The sequence below is a fragment of the Amphibalanus amphitrite genome, unplaced genomic scaffold, assembly GCF_019059575.1.
Source record: "Amphibalanus amphitrite isolate SeventyFive unplaced genomic scaffold, NRLGWU_Aamphi_draft 000429F_arrow, whole genome shotgun sequence".
NCBI classification, from domain to species: Eukaryota; Metazoa; Arthropoda; class Thecostraca; order Balanomorpha; family Balanidae; genus Amphibalanus; species Amphibalanus amphitrite.
In genome coordinates this window covers 227340-251769 of record NW_024881923.1, presented here as the reverse complement: position 1 = coordinate 251769, position 24430 = coordinate 227340, and the positions used below count along the sequence as shown (strand labels likewise).

General features: G+C 47.3%; 1 long non-coding RNA gene across 1 annotated transcript; it reads left to right on the top strand.

Moving 5' to 3' along the window:
- Window positions 1–7912: 7912 nt before the first annotated feature.
- LOC122391280 lies at window positions 7913–24127 on the top strand. Its single transcript, XR_006258319.1, has 5 exons — window positions 7913–7945; window positions 17847–17984; window positions 20141–20275; window positions 20681–21925; window positions 22457–24127. It is a non-coding gene; the product is annotated as an uncharacterized LOC122391280 (long non-coding RNA).
- Window positions 24128–24430: the final 303 nt, after the last annotated feature.

The following is a 24430-nucleotide window of genomic DNA, read 5'->3' as shown; positions in this document are numbered from 1 at the left end:
ATTGGATGACCTCCCAGGTCAGGTCAATGACCCAAAAGTCGGGAAAATCGGGACCTCTTAGAACGTCGTAAAGGGTGGCTGCTATGGGGTTTTTCGGGGCGCTGATCACGAATATCACGTTAGTTTTGATCACAGATGATGTCTTTATGCATTTAGGCCAGGTCGGGTCAGGTCAAGTCAGGTCAACCAGTACCTAGGGGTCCTGCCGAGCCGGGCACTAGAGGTGCTGTGGGATCTGAGTGCCAGCGGTCAGCCTATAGGCCGCACTATAGTGCGGCAGCTACTAATGGGTCGGGCCGAGGCTATACGTGGAAACACGTGCCACATATGCGAGGCTGAATCACACCACGTGGATGACCGATGTACCCTAGCAGTAGCACCCCCAGATTCGGTAACGCCTTCGGTAAAAGCGACGGGGGCCGTGGTCAGTGACACTAACACCGCCGCTGGCGTGCGGTTTTGAGTTACGGCTGGTGAGCTGGACACGACGCTGAACTGCGGGCATGCAGAGGCTGTGAGGGAGGTGGAGTTGTGTTACACGGCGCGCAGCTTATAGGAGGCCCAAGAGCAGTCGGGCTGGAGGGGGGCGACAATCAGCGTCCGCTTCTGCTCGGCATAAGATGAGAACAGCCGTTCCGATCAGCAGCGTCTGGAGACAGTGTGCAATCCAACCGTCCGATAAAGACGATCTTACTTTGTCCTAAAACGTGGATATGAACAATTAGTTGGGTTCCGAGCCGTCACCGTCTCTGGCCACCGTAGCTAGCGTCAGCGACACCGGCACCAGAGCCAGTGACCGGTGACAGGCTGGTTCAGACCCAATGTATCGCCACCCTCCCCCTCCTGTCAGACGAGTCCGAGCGAGTCGGGTTCGTCGATCAAGACTGCATGAGCTCAGCGATCATGAAATGTCTCAGCTTGGGCCTTCTTTATAACCTTGATGTGCGATTTATAGGCATTACTGGAACGTTCCGCACTGCAGTAAACACTTTAGATGGACCTTGCGCGCATTCCCAATGAATGTCACTAAAAAGGATATGCAAATACACACAGAAGAACACATGCACGCACCAACACAAGCTTCGCATGCACGCAGGCGCGCGCACACACATACTGTTAATTTGCAGCCTAATGGCCGTTGCAGCGTTTTAAGCACCGACCAATGAGAGCCGTTGGAGACCAGGTCTCCAGTGACGTAATCGCGCCGGGTAATGCAATTGGCCCCTGGGCGGCTCCAAATGCCGGGACGGCACCCCCCTGCGTAATACTTATGTTGCTCATATTTGCATATTCACGTATGTATGCTGTTATGCAGTGGCGCAGCCAGGGGGGGTGAAAGGGGTGAGATCTCACCCCCGTCTCTTATCCTAGGGGCCCACCGTCGATTCGAACTGTAACGTTATGCAGCCTGACAATTTTTTATCACTAATGTCAAGGTCCGTCATTGGACTGAAAAACAGTTTTCAGTCTTGATAGCCCCGCTTTAGGATTTATCCCTCGCCCGCACATGGGGGGGGGGGGTGGTTGCCACCCCCCCAGGCAGTCTTTCTGCTCTGCACTCAACATTTTTAGAGCTAGAAGGCTGATTTTTCGTATAGCTGCTCGTCTATCCTTTCTTGATGTCCACTGAAAATTTCAAGTTTCTGTGATTTTTGGTTTCGGAGATATGACCTTGTTTTTCAGGTCATGTCATGACCCAAATGGCCAATTCTCAACATCTTGCGTTTGCCATGGGCCTTGTGAGCTTTTGACACCCTGATTTCGGCCTTTTTTGCCAGTCTTACCTCCCACCTATCATGGAACATGTTGTTCGACGATGTACAGGGGTCAAGGTCAGGGTCAAGGTCAACCTAGGTCATCTAAGATAATTGCGTTTTAGGCAAGCGGAATTTACTTTTTGTGAAGTTTTTTGACTGCATTTTTGGTAAAAGCTTCTCAGATCATGATTTCATGTGATATGGACCCAAAAACAATCGGTGCACACATCAGTATACACACAGACACACACAGACATACAAACACATATAATTCACCTTGACCTAACTTGACCTGTAATGACCTCAGCAGCAAAATTCTGGTCGGATAGTGTGACAAAGAGGTTCTAGCTGGCTTGGCACCAGAAAACAGCATCGTCATCGGTATTTGATAAGCAGCGCACTTGATATCCAACGGTGACCCAAAACAGCAACATTTTTTAGTTTGACCTGACCTGGAAGGTCAATGACTGACCTGAGAAGGTAAAACTGGGTATCATTGGATTCGTCTCTTCCCAAAGAATCTTTTTGGTTTTTACTGCTAAGCTCTATCTCTAACAGGAACGAAATGGCGCGGGAAGGGGGGGGGTGGCAACCACCCCCCCCCCATGTGCGTTCTAGGATGGGAAAATGGCATGTGCGGGCGAGGGTTATAGTCCCATTTTATTATTTAACAGGGTACATCCAAGGCCCGATTGAACTAATCCAAGGCCTAGGAGGGCCCGTTCCATGGCATGAGAGGGCTATTTCAGGCCTGAGAGGGCCCATTTCAGGCCTGAGAGGGCCATTTCAGGTCTGTGAGAGCCCATTTCAGGCCCGAAGGGGCCCAGTTGAAGCTTGAGAGGGTCCATTTCAGGCCCTAGAGGGCATGTTTGAGGCCTGTAGGGCCCATTTCAGGCCTGAGGGGGCCCATTTCAAGCTTGAGAGGGCCCATATTTCATGCCCTAGAGGGCCTGTTTGAGGCCAGAGAGGGCCCGTTTGAGGCCGTTTGAGGCAAGAGAGGGCCCGTTTGAGGCCTGAGAGGGGCCCGTTTCAGACATAAGAGGCACCATTTCAGACCTGAGAGGGCCCAGTTACGGTATGAGGGGCCCTTTTTCGACATGATAATTGATAGGGACCATTTCCGGGCTGAGGGGGCCCATTTCAGGTCTGAGAGGGCTAATGTCGGGACTGGGAGGGCCCATTTCAGGCCCTAGAGGACCTAGTTGAGGCCTGAGAGGGGCCCATTTCAGGTCTGAGAGGGCCCAGTTCAGGCCTGAGAAGACATCCCAGGAATGAAAGGATCATCCTATGTGTGGGAGGGTCCGTACTCCGTGCCTGGTCTGGGTCTGAGAGGGCCTATCCCAATCCTGATTGAGCCGATATCATGTTTGATATAGGTCAACTCACCACATGTATATTGATGGCCCATTCATGTCTAATGGGCCCATCTCAAGACTCAGAGATTTTATGCTTCAGGAAGCCTACCCCAAGCGTGAGGGGGCCCATAGAGGTTTTAGAGGCTCATGGAGGTCCCGCAGTACGATATGTCAGCCTCTGAGAAAGCCATGCAGGGCCCTAAGATGCCAAGCCGACATCTGAAAATTCCTCTTCTCTTCAGACCTGTGCCTGCCTCACCGCCCGACCCCACCCTGACGTCAAGGGGTTTGACGCCTAGGTATTCATCAGGACTCCACACCGGTCCATGATGGCTACAAACTGACACCTGAGGCTCCTGCACCGGCTTTTGAGGGGCCCACCGACCTCTGATAGCCACCACGCAGGTCTCAAAAGACCATGTCGATTGTTGATACCTAAACCCCCAAGTCTTGGAAGGCCTGTGCTCTATGCAGATTCTTGAGTGCTTTACGTGGGCTTGTAAACATCCCGAACTGGCTCAAGCATAGCTCGACCGCGCCCCGCAGAGCAGGGCCCTAGGCTTTCCAGTTTTACGCCCCTGAGGGGTGTTTGAATATTCCCTTCTAACCTGACTCCAGGGTCACGTAGCGACAAGTGCGGCGGTAGGCGGCTTTCTAAAGAGCGTCGAAAATCATGGAGAAATTACTTCAGTCATGTTGCACTTCAGACCAAAGCCCACGTCATCATCGGTTCATCGAAGGAAAAGTGTCGCCTATTTCGACACTCAAGGACATATAAAGCTATAGCGCGCTGAAAGTGGGTTCGATAGCTCTCTAACGAGTGCAATCAGCCATGGGGGGGGGGGCTATCGGCCAAACCCGATCATAATTTAAGAAGGCTAGAAAGACGAGAAAAACAACAGATAGCTGTAGGATGCTTCAGAATCGTACAGGTCATTTTTCAATTTTCGATTAGGCCATCGCTGAGGTCATTGAAGATGAAATAATGATAAAATTATGATAAACACAAAGACAAGATTATGACGAAAAAATTCTTGTTTTTATATTTTCACAAATAACCGTATAACTCGTGAACCAAAGAGCTAGAGCTTCGCGGAACAACTCATTCGATAGGCTTTTTAAAACGCTTTCGCTTTTAAGATTTGACCTCAATGCCTCATGTCAATGGTTTGGCAACAGAGCAGAGGGCAAAACCATCTAAATAGTCGCATTTTACGTTAACACCTATAATTTCACATAAAAAGTTCAACTTCAAATGTGACCGCAGATCAAGGTCATGCCCTTACTTGAGAAGTTCATGATGGTCATCAACTGATCCATATGGATGATCAACACATTCAAGACAATTTCATTACTCTACCTCGTCTCCTATATCAAAAGTATACCTGATAGTAATAGTCGAAAAACTGATGTTGAGCTTTTTTAAAAGCTTTTTGACCCAGCCCGACCATTTGAGTGACCGCTGGCCATCAATTGCACGCTGTCCATCAAATATGGGCAGAATGGTCGTGTTTCTGTAAATATGCTGTTGTTTTTTACGTGCCTCTTCAGATCAAGAGCAGGGGCGCCGCCACGGATTTTTGACTGGGGGGGGGACGGACTGACCAACTTAAAACCCAAAAATAGACATTTTTACCGTGGCTTTTTCGGTCCGATGTATTGAACGTTTAAAGCAAATATGCCACTTTTAGCATGGGGTTTTAAACTGACGTAACAGTTTTGTAGCTTGAGCTGAGACAAGAATTAACAAATCAAGAGCTTTTATGGCCCAACAATCACCCTAGCCAAAGATATCGGTATCGATTTTAGGTTTGAAGACTGAAGTCATTCCCATAGACTACACTTTGTCATTCCATTACCGAGGAATCCATTCCCTTACGGAAAAATGCTAGCCAATCAGCATTCAGCTGGTTTGAACTACGTAATACGAGTATGCTTGGTCAACGCGTATAATCAGCTTCCGCTGCAATATAAGTAGCCTCTACGAAAGATGGAAAACAGTTCTTATGCAAAAATAAAATAAAATCCTCTTTGCAAATATTCATTACGTTATTTTCTGCCCATTTTAAGCATAAAAACTCATAAATGTGGCAAAACAACTGGTTTGAGGAAAGTAGTTTAGGTAGGTATGTCTATAGATCGATTTCCCACCAAGTACCTACCTACATATATATACATCCGATGTCCGATTCAATTTGACAAGGCAAAACCTCCAGTGCTCTATCAGGCTATAGTTGCTGATGTATGCCACTAATCTGATCGGTAATGCATATTGCATAGGAAATGCATATTGCATACCCGCGTGGGGGAGGGGGCGTTGTATAGTAACAATCTCTCTTTTCTGGTTGTGCATGAATCGGCGCGAAGCGCCGCGAAAATTGGCAAAAAACATCAGGCAAAACTGCTCCAAAATACAGATTTTGCAGCCCGTATAACAAGCTTGATACCAGAAAACCTTACGTCAGGTCACCAAGTGAAGTAGTCAAGTCGCCTCAAAGTTTTGTTGTCCTCTCAACCGTATAGCTTATTTCTTAGAAGCTGGAAATTTAGTGTCGAGTGACTGCAGAACTGTGGGGTCGGAGCCGGAATCAGTCGGAGTTGATAGTTTTGGCTAGAGTCGGAGTTGAAGTCTTCGAAATTGTTCGGATTTTGACTCCGATGTCGGATTGGTTTAAAGTCATGCTCTCTTGGCTGGTTTGACGAAATATATTAGGCCCATTTTCGGCCAGTCGTGTTATACGACACACGTTGATCACGATATCAAAAATCGGCAGTTCCGCGATGACAGGTCGGACAAGAGCTGGATATTTTGTTGGCCGAGGTGTCAGGGGTCAGACCAATGCATGTAGGCCCACACCCCATATACTGAGTATGTAAACCTCCTGGACCCTCTCAGATTCGGCACCGCTCTATCTCTTCCATCCTCAGGACAGTCAAATCCTTCTCCTCCACGCCGCAACCCACTGCTCCGGGCTGGACGGGCAACTATCCCATGCAGGAATGGCTCCACTGGAGCTATAGTCCTTTGCCGGGTGCAGTGAATGCCAGTGGGCTGGGCTGCCTGTTCAATTGGTCGGGTTCAGCCCAATTGTGGCTCACTGGGGTGGCTGCCCAGACCAATGTCTCCCACTAATTCTTTCATCCTTCCGGCTCTGAAATGGTCTCATTGGACAGAAGGGCCTAAGCAAATTTCGAGTATGGATAACAACCAGTAAAACACCTTTTGAGGCGACCAACGGAGCGAGCGAGAGGGTGGGCCTTGCACGTGCGATGTTGCAAGGGGGTACCTCCAACTAACTTGTGCACTGCACCCTACTAACCGGTCCCTAACGATGTGCCAGATTTGAGCGCAATCGGCCTAGCCGTTCTCGAGATCTGGAAGCGGCACCCTGCACGTGCGCACGTGCAAAATGGGTCCCAACTGACATTTGCACGGTACCCTACTAACCGGTCCCTAACCATGTATCAAATTTCAGCACAATCGGTTCAGCCGTTCTCGAGATCTGGAATCGACCCCTGCACGTGCGCACGTGCAGCAGCACCCCAACTGTAGCACATGAATATGCATTGCCTAGTGGGTACCTACCTATACATGCCAACTTTCAGCGCAATCGGCCCAGTAGTTACCGAGATATTGCAATTGTTACAAAACTGACACCTCTTCATTTTTTCACGTGGCACGTGCATAAGGGGTCACCCACATGCATCGGGAATAGTCCAACACTTGTTAGAAGGAATAAAGCTACCCTACCGAAAATTATGGCATGTAATTCGGTCAAGTGGCTGATGAGATATAAGCCTCGCAAAAGCGTGCCGGCCGCTCATATGTACTCAGAAATTTCCGTTATCTACGAAAGACTAAGCTCGCTTCGCTCGCTCCGTCATGAGTTTGGGGGGGACGTCCCCCTTCCATTCTGAGAGTGGGGGGGACGCGTCCCCCCCGTCCCCCCCGGTGGCGGCGCCCATGATCAAGAGATATTTGTCCTTTCCCCCGATTTCGCGTGTAATGATCAGGACTATGATCTGACCTTTCGTTGTTGGTAAGGGGCCCCTATTAGGCTGAGGGGGGCCCACTTTGCTGGGGGGCCCATCGGGAACGTCTCTCACCCCCGTCGCCAGAGTTCTGGCTGCGCCACTGCTGTTATGTCAAAATGTCCGTATGTATGTATGTATGTATGTGACGCGTCCGTCACGCTTGGCGGGCTATTGCTGTGGAACGGTGCGGGCTACGGGGGTGAAATTTTGAACGTAAGTCGGACGCGTGCATCTGTTTGTTGTATCAACTTTTCGAGGGGGTGCGTGCAGCGGTTTGCACGTGGCGGGCGCATCTTTGCGGCATTTTGGGCCGCGGCCGTCGCCGAGCAGTGTGCACGCGCATTAGGCTCAGTTTCTTCGCTTGCAAAACTGAGCGAAATCAGAGCCGGAAGGTCACTGACCTTTGGCAATGAACACCGGCGCAGGGCACCGCCGGCCAAGAGGAGACGCCAAATTTATTCTGGCAATAACTCGGCCGCTACTGGGCCGATTGCAATGAAAATTGACTTATTACGCTGCGCGTAATGCTGTCCCTCTTGATAAAAATATCGTTGTGCAGCCGCTGGCTGTGTCAGTGTCTGACACTCTGGTGTCAGTGGTGCAGCGGGGAGCTGGCGGCAGCTCTGTCCGACTGCAGTCCGCTGACACAGCTCTGTCCGACAGGGCCGGAGGTGACGGAGCCGAGGTGGCCGAAATGGAACGAGGATGATCTGTCAGTGTCGCTCCAGGGGGTGGCTGCCGACACCATCAGTCACCTGGATGACCTGGGACGGACGATCACAGGACTGGAGATATACGGTGAGCAGCGGCAGCACGGACAGGCCGCTGATATACGAGCTCAGCGAATGGCGGACACCGAGTAACGGTGTGCCGTTGTCGCACCTCATGGAGACAGGTGCGATACATAGCCAATGTGTTTTGCGAAATAATGAAGCCAATCGACCTCCTACATGGAGGAGTATTGTACAACCAATGACCTATTCGTTCAGAGTTAGTTGATCATACCTACTCATAGCAATAGGGTTGGGACCTATCTGCATGCTCTGTATGTTTTGGTAAAATAAGAAAGCTCAGAATTTTTAATGATTTAATTTAAAATCAATTTGTTAAAAAAAAAATGCCTAGTTAGCTCAAAAATTAATTAATTGTGACTGAAAACAACTTGCTTCTGATTGGTCGGGCTAATCATGACGTCACATGTAGGTATATAGCTGTCTGTATATTTGGCGCAGTTGAGGCATACATTTTCTATGTATTTCCCTATGGTAAATCGGAGTGATTGGTCGTTTATTCAGTGTCTCTTTATTTTGCGCTGGTATTGCGTGGCTAAGAAGTTTTATCAAGAATGACATATACAAAAATGTTCCTTTAACCCGCGCACCGACGGGGGGGGGGGCGGATATCCGCCCCCCCCCCCCTGAGGTTTTTCGCGAATAGAGGGAAAACCGTGGCGCTACGCGCCGCGAAATTTGGTATGACTATAACCTCATCAATTTTACACATGGTGTGCAAGTTTGAACTTCCTACCTTTTAAGGTCAGAGCGCTATTGCATAAAACTTACGGCACCAGATATTTTACGAATTGTCTTAGAATCGTACTTATTCTACGCCGATCTGTTTCACAAAGGTCTTGAAAATAGTACGGAGAGCAAGGAATTTACTCCAGCACGTGACGTAACTTTTGGGGGTTTCTGTTGCATTAAACCTACGATTTACGAAAAAGTAGTTCGCCGAAGCGCGCAGAAAATGTCGCAGATGCACCAAATGTGTAGAAATCGTAAAATATTCTACGGAGGGGGTGGGCTCCGTAGATTTTAGCCAAATGTCGGCTATTGCAGCTGTTTGACGCCGAATTCCAAGTTTTTGAGTCCTTATACAGCTAAGAATGCACATGAAGGTAACTCCTTTACACACTGATGCTTTCTTATCCTCGAACAATGTATAGAAAGACTGCAACCGCACCTCTCATTTCTCAACCAATGCAATAGCATGACATAAGCATGGTCGTTCCTGACAATCGTACTACAACGGTGGTGACTGACGTTAAAGCACGCTCGTAGCTCGTTTGAGGAACTGCAGACGCATTAGTCATCAAACATATCAGCCGTGTCGATGTTTATTTGTGTTTCCCACATTCCGTTGACTATTTTAGTGAACATCCAAACACACTCGCCTCAGATTCTAATACGTATGCACATCAGAGATTAACGTCGGTGCACCAATACGGCCGCGATTCAAGTTGAGCTAGAGATCCACGTAAACTTGACATGTCACTGTAATCGTAACACGCAGAGCGCTTCTTTAAAAAAGGAACAAATGATGCTGAGCTTGCACAGCCTCACTTTTCCCGAGTGCGCCAACACCGGGATAAGACGCTGCTGATATGACGATTTCAACGAAGGTAGTGACTCTTGGCGTAGCATCCGCCATCTATCGGCGGTTTATCAGAGCCCTCTGTCGGCTGAACCCAGCGGGATTCTTCAAGCTTCATGTAGAACAGCCGAATACCGTGGTCAGAAGACTCCTCCACGAAGTCGGATAGAAATTCCTGAAACAGAAATAAAGATGTCGGTAAGTACCAGAAAGATAAGAACGAATGGAATGAGAGGAGATCATTTTCGAAGGCAAAGTGGCTGACAGAGCATGAAATAGGAGAGAGGACAGGACTGAGGGAATCAGCAAAGAGGCAATACATAGACAGGGGCGGAAAAAGTAAATCGAGCGAATAATGAACTTTTTATGACACCATGTATCTCCTCCCTCTCAGACTTCTTTGAATGCAAGCATAGAGGTCTGTGCCCTGCTATACTAGTGCAAAGTTGACTTTTTAAAGCCAATTTTAGCCAGTGCCATTTAATTAAATTTTATTAGCCATTTAATTACAGCCAGTGAATTGAAAGTAATAAGCAATTCACTGGCAGACTCAGAATACTCCAGTAGGTGTCTAGATGCTATGCTGATATGCCCTTAAATCTTAATGCTTACGTTTGAAACTGAAAAATATCATGCAAGCCCACAGACGAATAGGTAGGTATATGTACCTACATCTTGTAATACCTAGCTTATGCATTCCGTTTTGTGCCTACTAATTCAGCGCAAGAAGGCTTGTTGCTTGCAAATATATAATTAAACGTAATTTTGTGGATATTTAGATGATTTTACTGATTAGACACCATATCAATATGATATGGCATTTCAACATACCTAATTGTAGATAATGGTGAAGAAAAAAGCGACAGAACATTGGAATGTCGCGAGTAATTGAGGGCTGACTGCTGAGGCTAATAAACACGATGCCAAATTCAAAATACACCAAAAGAAAATATAGTTCAGGAATTGTAGCAGCATTACCTTTAACCATTAACTATTGAAAAAGCTCACGATTGGTCTGAAAGGGCTACCAGCAGTGAGCAGTGCACTGTGCAATGAACTGTCGCCGCCAATGAACCCACAATTGTTCACTAACCAAATTCGCTATAATAGAAAACTTACTTGTCTCTGGGCCCTGGTTATCTTAATTCTTCATTTTCAGCCACCAAATGATGATCTTGCTCGATCTTGCATTCCAAACGGCTTGAAATTCTTCTTTGGAATGTTGTTTACTTTCGTGTCCTACCTAGCAACCACCGGACGGCGAGTGTACAAATCTCAGCTTACTTAACCCTATTAGTGGCAGGGGGGGGTTGTTTTTATCCACCCCTCAGGTTTTTCGGGAATATCTCCGAAACCGCTGAAGCTACGATGCTGAAATTTTCTGACTTTTCCTAAAACTAAATTGGGCACATTCCCTGAAAATTTCAAGTTCATAACTTTACCAGGGGCGACTCCAGAGCACTGGAAATTGGGGGGTCCTATTCGTGAAGCGAGTCATTTGGGCGAAGATCACGATGCTGCACCAGTTTTACGAACAGTGAATAAAAGGTATCATGTGATAACATATACAGTTATTGTGCATCCTCTTTTGACACGTTTTTGCTATAATAGGCGGATCCAGGCGTCCAAAAAGGGGGGTTATGTTTTACCTCCCAACATAGGTGCCCTGACACCGCCTATGCATTACCAATACAATTTTAGTCGTTCTCTCATAAGAAAATTATAACATAACAAGACCATTACCACCCTTTTTAGAAAGAGTACCAACAAAAACCTTATTTACTATACTTTTTGTGTACCCCCAATCTCAATGATCTGTATCCGCCTATGATTTTTGAAAATGCATATTTTTAGGATCCATGTGAATTCCTGGTTCATTCTCTATCGATCGGCAAAAGTTGCGTTAAGATTGGTTCAGAAACCTGGCCGTGATAAACAGTCTAAAATGTATCTGCAATTTGCCCGTTTTTACCCCCCTCTACCCCCCCTATTGACATTTTTTAATTTTTATTTTTTAGAAATGTAGATCACGTTGAGCGAAATCGAATGCCGTTTGAATTTTGAAAATCGGCCCGTTAGATCTCGAGATATCAAGGGGGGGTCGTAAACAGCCCCCCCCTGCCACTAATAGGGGTAGCCAGGAGCCTGCCACTAATAGGGTTAATTGGCGAAAGGTGGCAGTAGCAGCTACGGCGCTGTTCTAGACGGATGCAGTGCACTCAGTTCTATGCAAATTTATGTAGAATATCGACTGAAACCCATAGCGAGGGCAAATTATTTATGATCTTAGAATATCCCACACTCCCAAGATGCCGCGATCGATGTTGTTTACCAAGCCGACCGCCGCTTGATGTGGGACGGCGCATGAATATTGAAAAGTACGAAAGGTTTTCTAAAGTCGCTATCAATTCAAGGTGATTTGAACCACTTATCCACACAACGTGATTCACACATTTCAGTACACTGGGACTTTAATCACTTTCATTATTGTCACCATTCTTCTGCATTTCGTGATGAGATCCGGCACTATTTTCATTCATGTATGACGTCATACCTAGATTTTCCAAATATTTACGAAGTAGGTCACGGCCTTTATGCAACAGGTTTTACGGTGCTTCGTAGAGTATGGCCGTTTCGTAAAAAAGTTACGATCTACTCCGGTGGAGTAAATCTTATGTTTATGCAATAGCGCTCAGGTCACCAGGTCACTTTGAATGACCCAACCTCAAGTCACTTTTTTGCAACTTTGTCACCGTGCCAGAGCTACAGTAGATGTCGGAGGCCTTTGAAAGTCGCAGGATATTATTAGGTCATTAGTAGCTACAATTTGTATATCTCGGAATTTTGATATCGGTGACCTAAGGTCAGGTCAATTTCGCGACCGCCCCATTATAAGTCAATGGGGGAAAAATCAACTCCCTGTTTTTACCACTAAAACGGGTCGGAATGGCCCCATATACCATACATGACTTCATATACGATCAACCTTCACTACCTTGAGGTCTGTTTTGCTGTTGGGCAGCTGTGAGGTCATGTGACGTCATCAAAGGTCACCAAAGGTTTTTGGCCAATAACTCCGTACAGGAACAAGATACAGACGCGTGGATGGTCTCATTGTGTTCAGCTCGTCAAGACGCATCGAATGATATACATGATGACCTCGAGGTCACGTGACCTGAGGTCAACCTTTGACCTTGACCTTTCGAGGTCAACATATATATCATTCGATGCGGATTGACGAGAGGATCACGATGATGCCCTTAGTTTGTTCCTATCTTGACTAATTCGAAAGTTATTCGAGAAAAACTCTCTCCATATCTAGCGCCGCCATTTTGACCTTTTCGACCCCTGTGACGTCATCTTTGACCTGACCTGAAAATGACCTTTGTAAAAATTGTAGATCTCGGCCGTGCGTATCCGATGCCGTTTACCTCTTGTCGCTATCTTGCTTCGTTCTCGAGATCTCAGGGGAGGGGGGCGGTCATCCGCCCCCCCCCCCGTCGGTGCGAAGTTGGCGCAGACCCCCGTCGGTGCGCGGGTTAATAGTGGAGCTTCAATATCTGTGAGTTTTATTGGCAGGCGAAAACTGATTCCGCTGTTATTTTATCTGGAAATTACTCATTTTCTAGGTCAATATTCAAAATATTTTACGGGAACAAGTTGGCACTTTTCTTGATTTTTGCACTCAAATCGCGTGCGATTCAACTGTATTGGAGCTTGCAAAGAAGCTTGGTGATTAATTAACTGCGTTGTTATGGCACTGTTTGCAAAGCATGGATAACGAAACTGCCAAAGACTTAGCTACATAGCAATGCCTCAAGTAATACGCAGGAGGGACATAATTCAGAGTCCAATCGAGAAGAATCGGTGCAAATGCTACGAGGACCAGGCAGCTCTGATACGATGGCTAGTCGTCTCACTCCATTAGACCAGCTGATTCCTGACAGCACCGACTCAGATGCAAAGATGGAGCTCATCTTCCAAGTCAGAAGCCAGTTCTTTGATGGAAGATGTGATACTGCCTCTGTCTCTGCTTTGTTGGCCACTTTGGACGGGGCGGAGCTCCGCTCCTTGCGTGAGCGGCTATTCGCCTGTCATCCAGAAATAGTTCCTTCATTTGCTGGCCGTTCCCTGATTAGGTGCAATACGGGGAGCTGTAATCAGGGAAGTTTAGCTCTAGATTAGCTCACCGATTAGCACACCGATTAGCTCTAGAGCTGTAATCAGGGAAGTAACTTTCCATATGAAAGGGGTGCAGGTGCACCCCGTCCCCCATCCACTAGAAGTGCACCCCCATAGGCTAAGCGGCGCCCCACACGCCGCCCCACACCGATTAGCTCTAGAGCAGATGGCGAGGGTGATTTCCCGGCTACATGCCATCTCGGCGTCGTGATGCTTGTGGGCTTGGAAAATGTCCAGAGGGTAGTGTAGGGGTAGGGTTGAGCTCAATAAGGTCCTTACATTTGAAAGGTTTGAACAACCCGCAATCAGCACAACATACCACAAGTTAAATAAAAAACTACCAAACTCCGCCCAACTAATATTAATAAACATTACAGCCAAACTAATGGTCTAAATAAAAATATATCTCAAATCCTAACAGTTCTCGCGGGTGATGGCTCCATGAGTTGCTATTATTCAAAACAGAGGCAAATAAACATGTTTGTATGTTATATGTATGTATGTTTGTTTTAAAAACGTTGCAGCGGCGCTGGGAACTGCAGTCTTAGATCTGGGTATGTTTAGCATCTGCAACTCTTCATATACACATTAACCCTATTTCGGACGGGGGAGGCCTTTCAGGATTTTCTTGTACAATTGTCAAACGCCGCGAGACATTCAGCTCATATTTGGTGACTTTTCCTAAAGGCTCATTGCGCACATCTCAGCAAAAAAAAAAAAATGACGGGTCAGGTCAGGTCAGGTAACCAGAGCGGGTTTGTTGACCCCACCTCAGAAAAGTTTGCAATCACGTCAGAGCTTGAGTTTTTCACGAAGTTATTTCCTCTCATCAAGTCTTCAAAACAGTACCTGCAGTATGTGTCGTTTGTATATCTCAGAATTTTTTATCTGTGACCTGAGGTTAGGTCAGAGTCGTGACCTTTACATTGCAAGCCTATGAAAAAAAAATATTGAAATGCGACCTGCCTCGAGTAAACGAGTCAAAACCGCCCAATTCTTTAAGAATTATGACAAATTATCTAATCTGTAATGATCCAGGTGCCATTTACTGACAGGGACAACGGAGAGGGTTATCTGAGGGCGAGATCATGTGAGGTGATATCTACCAATTACCATACATCAATGCTCACAATACTTACAATATTGACAATGCTTACAATGCTGTTACAATACTTACGATGAGACCAGCAAGCACTCTGCCGTTACAGTTCAAACTTCTGTTTCGAAAACCGACGTTACACACATTCGCTGCCAGCATAACATGTATTGTTTGACAGTAACAAAATACAATTGACATCTGAGGCCTCTTGCACCAAACTACCTACCTAGGTAAATTCAGATTTTACCTAGATTCTCTTGCACCAAACTACCTACCAAAAAACGCTACCGTGAAAATTTACCTAGAAATTCTACCGACCGGCACAAGAACTTACCAATTGTTAAAGTCCGACCGGCTGTTTTCCTCTTGCACCGAAGGCTGGAAAGAAGTACTCGCGGAGGAATTTTTGACGGTTTGACGGTAAACGTGGGCTTCCAAAATAACTAGCAAAACCTTAGGTAAAATGATTCAGTTAGTAACAATAGGCACAATACATGATAATCCACGGGTACTTTTATGTAAATTAGGCATTACAAAATGTTTAGACAATGATAAATCAATGTTTTATGAGTGAATAATAATATAATTGACCAAATGCTCCATAGGTTCACAGAAGTGCTTCTCCTTACCAAGGCGATAAACCTCCGTAGCAGAACAGCCAGGTTGAAGACTCACTCGTTGCCATGGAAACGAAGCTTATTTGTTTAAGTAATTTAATATCAAAATAACTTCTATCGGTATTTACGTAAATGAAAAATAATTTCGTAACACCAAAATGTATATTAATAAAAACAATATCAATTTAATTGTTTTCTTTAGTTACTATTTGTTTGCGCCCACAAATAATTCGTCGCCAAACAGCCAATCAAAACAAATCCTAAAAACGCGAGCTGTCAAATTTACCTAGGTAGGTAGGTAGGATGGTGCAAGAGAAGTTACCGCCGTAGGTAGTTTTACTAGGTAGGTATTTTGCCGATTCTACCTAGCTAGGTATTTTGGTGCAAGAGGCCTCTGAACCCCAAACGGACCGCCATCCACTCAAATTTTATAACCCTGACCGGTCAGGGGGCGAATGGAGGTCATCTCCTGGGCATTACACTCAGCCCTTGCACAAAATATCTCACCTCACAGTGATCATTACAATATCTCCGACTTGATAGTGGATTTCAAAGTACTTGCATCAGCTCTTCTTGCTATTGCAGACGATCATCTCCTCAGGGTGATGTTGTTCGGGACATAAACGAAGATCGTTTTCGGAGTTTCATAAGTGCTACTGCAACAGCCTGACACAAAACAGGACTTGTACGCTTTTCTCTGCACTTTGCCCTTCAGTATATCACAAAATAATTGTTTAGAATCCATCTTACGCTTCTTTCACAGTCTCCCTTGCCACCGTAGGGCGTAGATAGGTTGCTGTTGCTGGTAAGTTAAGGCACGGTAGATAGAAATTACCTCGGTTCTCAACGCCTTAATTTATTTTTATGAAAAAAGAACAAAGCAATTATTAATAAGATTAGAGAAATGTTAAAATTTTAATTGTAAATTAGGCCAAATGCGTATTGGAAAGGCTTTTGCCCTTCAGAGGCCTCTTGCACCAAACTACCTACCTAGGTAAATTCAGATTTTACCTAGATTCTCTTGCACCAAACTACCTACCAAAAAACGCTACCGTGAAAATTTACCAAGAAATTCTACCGAGCGGCATAACAACTTACCAATTGTTAAAGTCCGACTGGCTGTTTTCCTCTTGCACAGAAAGCCGGAAAGAAGTACTCGCGGAGGAATTGTTCACGGTTTGACAGTAAACGCGGGCTTCCAAAATAACTAGCAAAACCTTAGGTAAAATGATTCAATTAGCAACAATAGGCACAATACATGATAATCCACGGGTACGTTTATGTAAATTAGGCATTACAAAATGTTTAGACAATGATAAATCAATGTTTTATGAGTGAATAATAATATAATTGACCAAATGCTCCATGGGTTCACAGAGGTGCTTCTCCATACCAAGGCGATAAACCTCCGCAGCAGAACAGCCAGGTGCAAGACTCACTCGTTGCCATGGAAACGAAACTTATCTGTTCAAGTAATTTAACATCAAAATAACTTCGATCGGTATTTACGTAAATAAAAAATGATTTCATAATACCAAAATGTATATTAATAAAAACAATATCCATTTAATTGTTTTCTTAAGTTAATATTTGTTTGCGCCCACAAATAATTCGTCGCCAAACAGCCAATCAAAACAAATCCTAAAAACGCGAGTTGTCAAATTTACCTAGGTAGGTAGGTAGGATGGTGCAAGAGAAGCTACCGCCGTAGGTAGTTTTACTAGGTAGGTAGGTATTTTGCCGATTCTACCTAGCTAGGTATTTTGGTGCAAGAGGCCTCAGCATCTTCCGATTCATCATGTTTTTCATTTGAAAATTCGAGGTTCACAAAATGTTTACCACGCGCTCAATGTTAAATGGGAACAGTACACGGCAGACGCATCAATTTTTGACACTGAAACTTTCATTCGTGAATGCTTTAGCATAATTTAAAGCTAAAAACAGCGCGAATGGCAGAGTGAAACAAACAACCTCTTTCACATATAGAAATAACATGTGATCGGTGGTGCGCCAGATGCGCCATTATTTGTCAACCGCAGAAGGTGACATGTGACGTAACAGCATCAAGAGCGTCTTTTTCAAGAACTTTAAAAAATATGTTTTCTTTCTGTCTTCCCCCATTTCTCTCAGCATAATGCTTTTATGAGGAAACTGTATGCACCATAAATTCTGCAAAAATAGTCTGATCATTTCTATACATTCTTCAAAAATCGAGTTCCCAACCCTATTGTGTTGCACTGTTCAATGCAGTTCAATGCATCTGCTTAACTGATTGCATATATCATATAATAGCACTGTTTTACTTTTACCATTGTCTACTAGGTCCATAAAACCATGTGAGTTATTAGGTGTTTTTTCGTTTTGTCATATATCAACATGTATTACAGCCAACTGATCCTGTCTGTATGTGTGTCTGTGTGTTTTCCAGATTGTACTGATCTCACGGCCGGCAGCCTGGAGCCCCTCACCAGGTGCCGTGAGCTGCAGGACCTATCAGTCACCGCTGCCGACCTCCCGCTACTGAGGGGGCAGCTGCCGGAGGGTCTCAGACGCCTCAATGTCAGAGGTGAGATACCGCAGGTCACACATGTAATGCCGGTATATGCAAATGGTCAGCGAAGACGGCAAATGGACGAACCAATCAGCCTCAACTAGCAAGTTTCATCGTTAATCGTGTATATTACTCGTATTGTGGTGAGAGGGGGGAGGGGTTCAATGCATGCCCTTCGATAGTAGTCATGCTTGTGGCATATGCGTGGAATACCTATTAGTGTAACTTCACGGGGTGATTTAAAAGTTGAGGTGTACTAGCGATAGTTGCATTGTCACAAGCAGCAAATTTCCGAACAAAAGTAATTAGTCTGGGTTGACGACTGACACTGACAGACTACATAGACAGCGTACTGACGACGAGTCTGAGCAGACTGCAGGGCCTCGGCTAAGGAAATTTGACTACTGGGGCAAATCGTCAAAGTGTGTTGGCGCCCTGCTGGGGGGGGGGGAGGTTGAACACCTGCAGTTTTTCCTGCGGTTTTTCGCGGATATCTCAAAAACGGCGGCGCTCCAACATCCATCACTTCTACACGTGTTGTAAAATTTCAGACCAAGGTCATTCAAGATCAGGTCACCAGGTCACTTCAAGTGACCTCACCTCATAAAATGTTTCAATGAATGCCGTAGCTACACCGAGTGACCGATCGCTTTGAAACTTCCAGCGATTGATAAGGGAAACAGCATGTACAAAATTTATATCTCGGAATTTTCATATCGGGGACCTAAGGTCAGCTCAATTTTGCGACCTCTATTATAAGTCAATGGGAAAAATTCAAAACCACCTCTTTTGGACGAAAGTCGTTCTAAACACTATAAAACACTGTACGTGACTTTGACACACTGAACATGAAAATAGCACCCGTGACCCTTGTTTATATGCCTCTGAGGTCATCTCAGTTCACGAATGGTTTATGGTATCTAACAGTTTTTCGCGAATAACTTGAAAGAGGCATGCTAGAGCGATGAAAATGCCTTAGTTGTGTTTGGTTCGACGATGCAGATCGATTGATATGCAACATGACAATTTCCGGTCAGATCATGACCTTACCTGAGGTCGAATTTCCACGTTGACCTTCAAGGTGAAATTGTAGTTAATTTGATGCGTCTTGACGAGAGGAACACGATGTCGGTAAAAAAAAGCTCGTGCAAGGCATGACATCTTCTATTTTGGTAGTTTCTGCCCCTTGCAGGCAAAACCGTTGACGTTAGGTCAAATCTAAGAGAAATAACCAGAAAGCATGCTAATATCATAAAATGGCTATCAAATGCGCTTTTCCGCGGTGCTGTAGCTCTAATTGGTTCCCGAGTTATGCGTCGGCATCTTGTAAACTGTCGATATTCGACCTGAAAATCGGCGAAATTTGGCCTTCACCATGACCTGACCTTTGACCTGACCAAAAAAGTGCCCGAAGTAATTTCGTCATTATTTTTGACGCTCTTTCGAATGAAGATGGGTTATGGGGTGCAAAAAGATATCCAATGCACGCCTATGTTTTTGGATAGACATTGAGGGTGCAGCTGCACGCCGTGCACTCCCTCTTCCGCCGCCCCTGATTTCTTGCCATAAACGTCTTCAACCGCTCCTGAATGAAAGAATGTGCGTTAATATTGATGTATTCTCATTTTGTGGAGGTTGGGCAAAGCCTGACCACTACTGGGGCATTCCTCGAGTCTCGACTCTACTGGGGCATTTGCCCCAGTAGTTAACATGTTAGCCGAGGCCCTGGCAGACTGGCGAGACTGACTGGCCGCGGCCCTGGCGGGGCGGTTATACAGAGTGGTTCCATGACAACTGAACCAGTTACAGAGTATAGGTGGCGCCACGATCGAAGGCGGCCAGCACGGGAGGGAATGCAGGCATGGTTACAGTTAGTAGGCAGTTGTTCCAATGAGGAATGATTACAGCGCAACCACTGGTAGTTGCATATATAAAGTAGTTTCATAGACTACTGTATCACGCATATACTTATCGCATATACTTTATATATTCATATTTACATTCTACATATGACTGCAAGTCAACTGCTGTTGCTAGGCATTGTTGTGCTGCCGCTCGGCTGTATCAGTGCTGGCTGTGTCAGTGTCTGACACTCTGGTGTCAGTAGTGCAGCGGGGAGCTGGCGGCAGCTCTGTCCGACTGCAGTCAGCTGACACAGCTCTGGCCGACAGGGCCGGAGGTGACGGAGCCGAGGTGGCCGGGATGGTACTGGGGCGGTCTGTTAGTGTCGCTCCAGGGGGTGGCTGCCGACACCATCAGTCACCTGCCTGACCTGGGACGGAGGGTCACACGACTGGAGATATACGGTGAGCAGCGGCAGCACGGACAGGCCGCTGATATACGGGCTCAGCGAATGGCGGCCACCGAGTAACGGTGTGCCATTGTCGGACCTTATGGAGACAGAAGTGATACATAGCCAATGTGCTTTGTGAAATAATGAAGCCAATTGAGCTCCAAAATGGAGGACTGTTCACTCAGTGACATATTCGTTCAGAGTTAGTTGATCATACTCATAACAATCGTGTTGCACTGTTCAATGAAGTTCAATGCATTTGCTGAACTGATTGCATATATCATATAATAGCACTGTTTTACCATTGTCTACTGTGTCCATAAAACCATGTGAATTAGGTGTTTTTTCGTTTTGTTATATATCGACATGTATTACAGCTAACTGATCCTGTCTGTATGTGTGTCTGCGTGTTTTCCAGATTGTACTGATCATACGGCCGGCAGCCTGGAGCCCCTCACCAGGTGCCCTGAGCTGCGATGCCTATCAGTCACCGCCGCCGACCTTCCGCGACTGAGGGGGCAGCTGCCGGAGGGCCTCATACTCCTCAATGTCAGAGGTGATATACCACGGATCACACATGTAATGCTGGTATATGCAAATGAACAGGGGAGACGGCAAATGGACGAACTGATCAGCCTCAACTAGCAAGTTTCGTCGTTAATCGTGTATATTACTCGTCTCGTATTGTGGTGAGAGGGGGAAGGGGTTCAATGCACGCCCTTCGATAGTGTCCATGCTTGTGGCATATGCGTGGAATATTAGTGTAACGTCACGGGGTGATTTAAAAGTTGAGGTACTAGCGATAGTTGCATTGTCACAAGCAGCAAATTTCCGAACAAAAGTATTGAGTATTAGTGCGAATTCGGCATCCGGAAAATCAGGGATAATTTTCCGGGATCAACGGGATCATTCGGTGTTTTAGGCTGACACCGTGCACAACGCACATGCCAATGAGTAAAAGAGCCATTACTGAAGCAAAAGCAATATAAAAATATGACTTTTTGCATCGATAGTCCTTGCAATACCAAATTATTACCGGTGATCCGGGATAATTATCCCTCATTTTCCGGATGTCGAACGCACGCCTGATCGACAACTGACACTGACTGACTACATAGAGAGAGCTCGCTGACGACGAGTCTGAGCAGACTGACTGGCCCCGACTGGCCGCGGCCCTGGCGCGGCGGTTATACACAGTATAGGTGTCGCCACGATCGAAGGCGGCCAGCACGGGAATGCAGGCATTGTTACGATTAGAGAGCAAGTAGGTACCATTGTTATATCATCGTCTGTGTCCATAAAACCATGCGAATTCATAGCTGTTTCGTTTTTTTCCATATATTGACATATATTACAGCCAACTGATCCTGTCTGTATATGTGTCTGTGTGTTTTCCAGATTGTACTGATCTCACGACCGGCAGCCTGGAAACCCTCACTAGGTGCCCTGAGCTGCGGTATCTCACCCTGTCCGGCGGCGTCCCTGACACCGTGAGCCTGGAGCCCCTCACCAGGTGCCCTGAGCTGCAGTATCTCACCCTGTCCGGCGGCGTCCCTGACTCCGTGCTGGACAGTCTCAGCGGCTGCCCCGGGCTGTTGTTCCTTACACTGGGGGACCGCCAGCGGCCGGCAGAGACGGCCTTCACAGCAGCAGCGGTCACCAGGTCAGTCAGCAGACACTGGCGAGGGGTGTCCTGTCAGACACTGACACTGACACTGACACACTGACACTGACACACTGACACTGACACACTGACACTGACACACTGACACATTGACACTGACACACTGACACTGACACACTGACACTGACACACTGACATTGACACACTGATACTGACACAATGATAGTGACACACTGACACTGACACACTGATAGTGACACACTGACGCTGACACACTGACACTGACATCAGCATACTAACCCCGACTCACTGACACTGATTCACTGACTGACACCGGCTATGACACAATGACTGACACTCTGACACAGGCACATTGACATACTGACACTGACACATTGACATAGACACACTGACATTGACACACTGACACTGACACAGTGACACCGACGCATTGTCACTGACACCAACACACCGACACTGAACTACTGACACTGACACTGACTCGTACGTCCGGCCGGCTGGTGCCGCTGTGTTTGTGTGTGACGGCTCTGCTGCTCTGCTCTGTTACAGACTGGTGAAGTCGTGTCGGAAGCTGTGCCATCTGTACCTTCACTGCACGGCAGACACCGGCCGGGCCGTGCTGACCGCCCTGAAGGAGGCGGACCTGCGGGACAGTAATGGCTGGACCCGTACCATCCGTCTCAGTGTCCCCGGTAGGTGAGAGGGCGCCGCGCGCCGCGCCTCTGACCAGTCAGTCCCTCACAACAGACGCTGCACGGCGCCACCGGCCTCTCAGACACACACTCGACCACCGCCGCTGGCCACGTCACGGACGGTGACGTGACGCGTCACGGCCACCACGGCCGACGGTGACGTCACGTCAGCCGTCTGTCCTGTGTGTGACGTCACTGTCCGGCGGTGTGTGGACATGGCTGTACCGCTGTCTGTGTGTCTGTCTGTGTGTGAGGTGTCCACCTCAGACGTGTCTCTGCTCTGTTCACAGGGGAGCTGTACCGTCAGCTGGAGAGCCAGTCCGGCGATGGGGTCGGAGTGTATTGGTGGAGGGATTGATGCGCTGCACTACCGACCGTGCAGTGATGAGCTGACTGCAGAGAGGCCGAGCCAGTCGGCCGGGGCCGCCAGCTGACTGCTGCCGTGTGTGCTGCACCAGCCGGCACTGAGAGCGGCGCCGGTCAGCCGGCACACGGCCCCCGTGTCCGCTCTAGTGTAGTCATGTAGTTGTAGTAGTAGTAGTGTAGATGTAGTACTAGCACACGGGTGTGATGTATAGTGGGTAATTACCGGGCGGGTATTGTGGGTAATTGGCTGGAGGGATGTGACCCAGTGGGTAATTACCGGGCGGGTATTGTGGGTAATGGGACAGTGAAAAGTGATGTGATTGAGTGTAGAAACTGATCGCGACATTGCGATATTTTGTATATGGAACCCACATCTTAGCTGAGCTGTATGAATGCGGGCCATCCCGGACCGTCCGACTCGGTTCACCGCGCCTGGTCCCGGCGGCACGGCCGGCCTCGGTCACGTGACCGTCCCCCGGTGGAGTCGGACGGCTCGGTCACGTGACCGCCGTGCCGGGTCGGCCGGCTCGGTCACGTGACCGCCGTGCCGGGTCGAACGGATCGGTCACGTGACCGCCGTGCCGGGTCGGCTCGGCGGGCAGTCGGACGGGGACGCTGTCTCACCGGGCACCGAGGTGCACAGTAGTGATGTCAATTACAGAAAATCAGAATACCGATTCCTAACTAAATACCAACGAAAATCCCGGGAAAATACCGAAACCAAACCAACTTGGGAAAATGAGGGAAATACCAACTTTTTACCGATTTATTAGCCTCTTATACATTAGCGAGGGTTTATGATACCAACAAAATACCAAACACATTGCGATTGAAACACCAAGTACCAAGTTGGTATCGGTTTGGTATCGGTATACCAAAACGTTGGTATCCGATTGACATCTCGAGTGCACAGCGCGCCATGTTGAGTGCTCAGGGTGAGTGTTGTGACACTCACACGGACAGGTATATATCAATATACTACTGGATAACAGGCCGTCCGAGCTGTATAGGCGGTGTCAGCTGAGACGGCGGCTCACAGCCGCGCCCGCCCACCCGCTCCGGCAAGCGGGTGTCTGTTCTACTCTCTGTCTACTATACATACACGAGAGGAGTTGCTTGAGCTGTATCATATATGTAGCCTTCAATAAACCAATGAGCAGTGTGCCGAGTGTTTGTCCGACTGCACCGTCCGCCCCGCTCCGCTGTGAACCGTCATTTTCCGCCCCGCCCCGCTGTGAACCGTCATTTTCCGCCCCGCCCCGCGCGGTCACAGACAGTCCGCCCCGGCGGAGCGGAGCGGCAGTCTCCGTACACCGTCTCCGTACCCGTCATATACGGACCGTACAGCAGCCGTACACACTGCAGACACTGCAGTGACACACACGGACAGACACCGAGGCACCTCGACACGGACATACACGGAGACACCTCGACACGGACACAGGGAGACACCTCGACACGTACA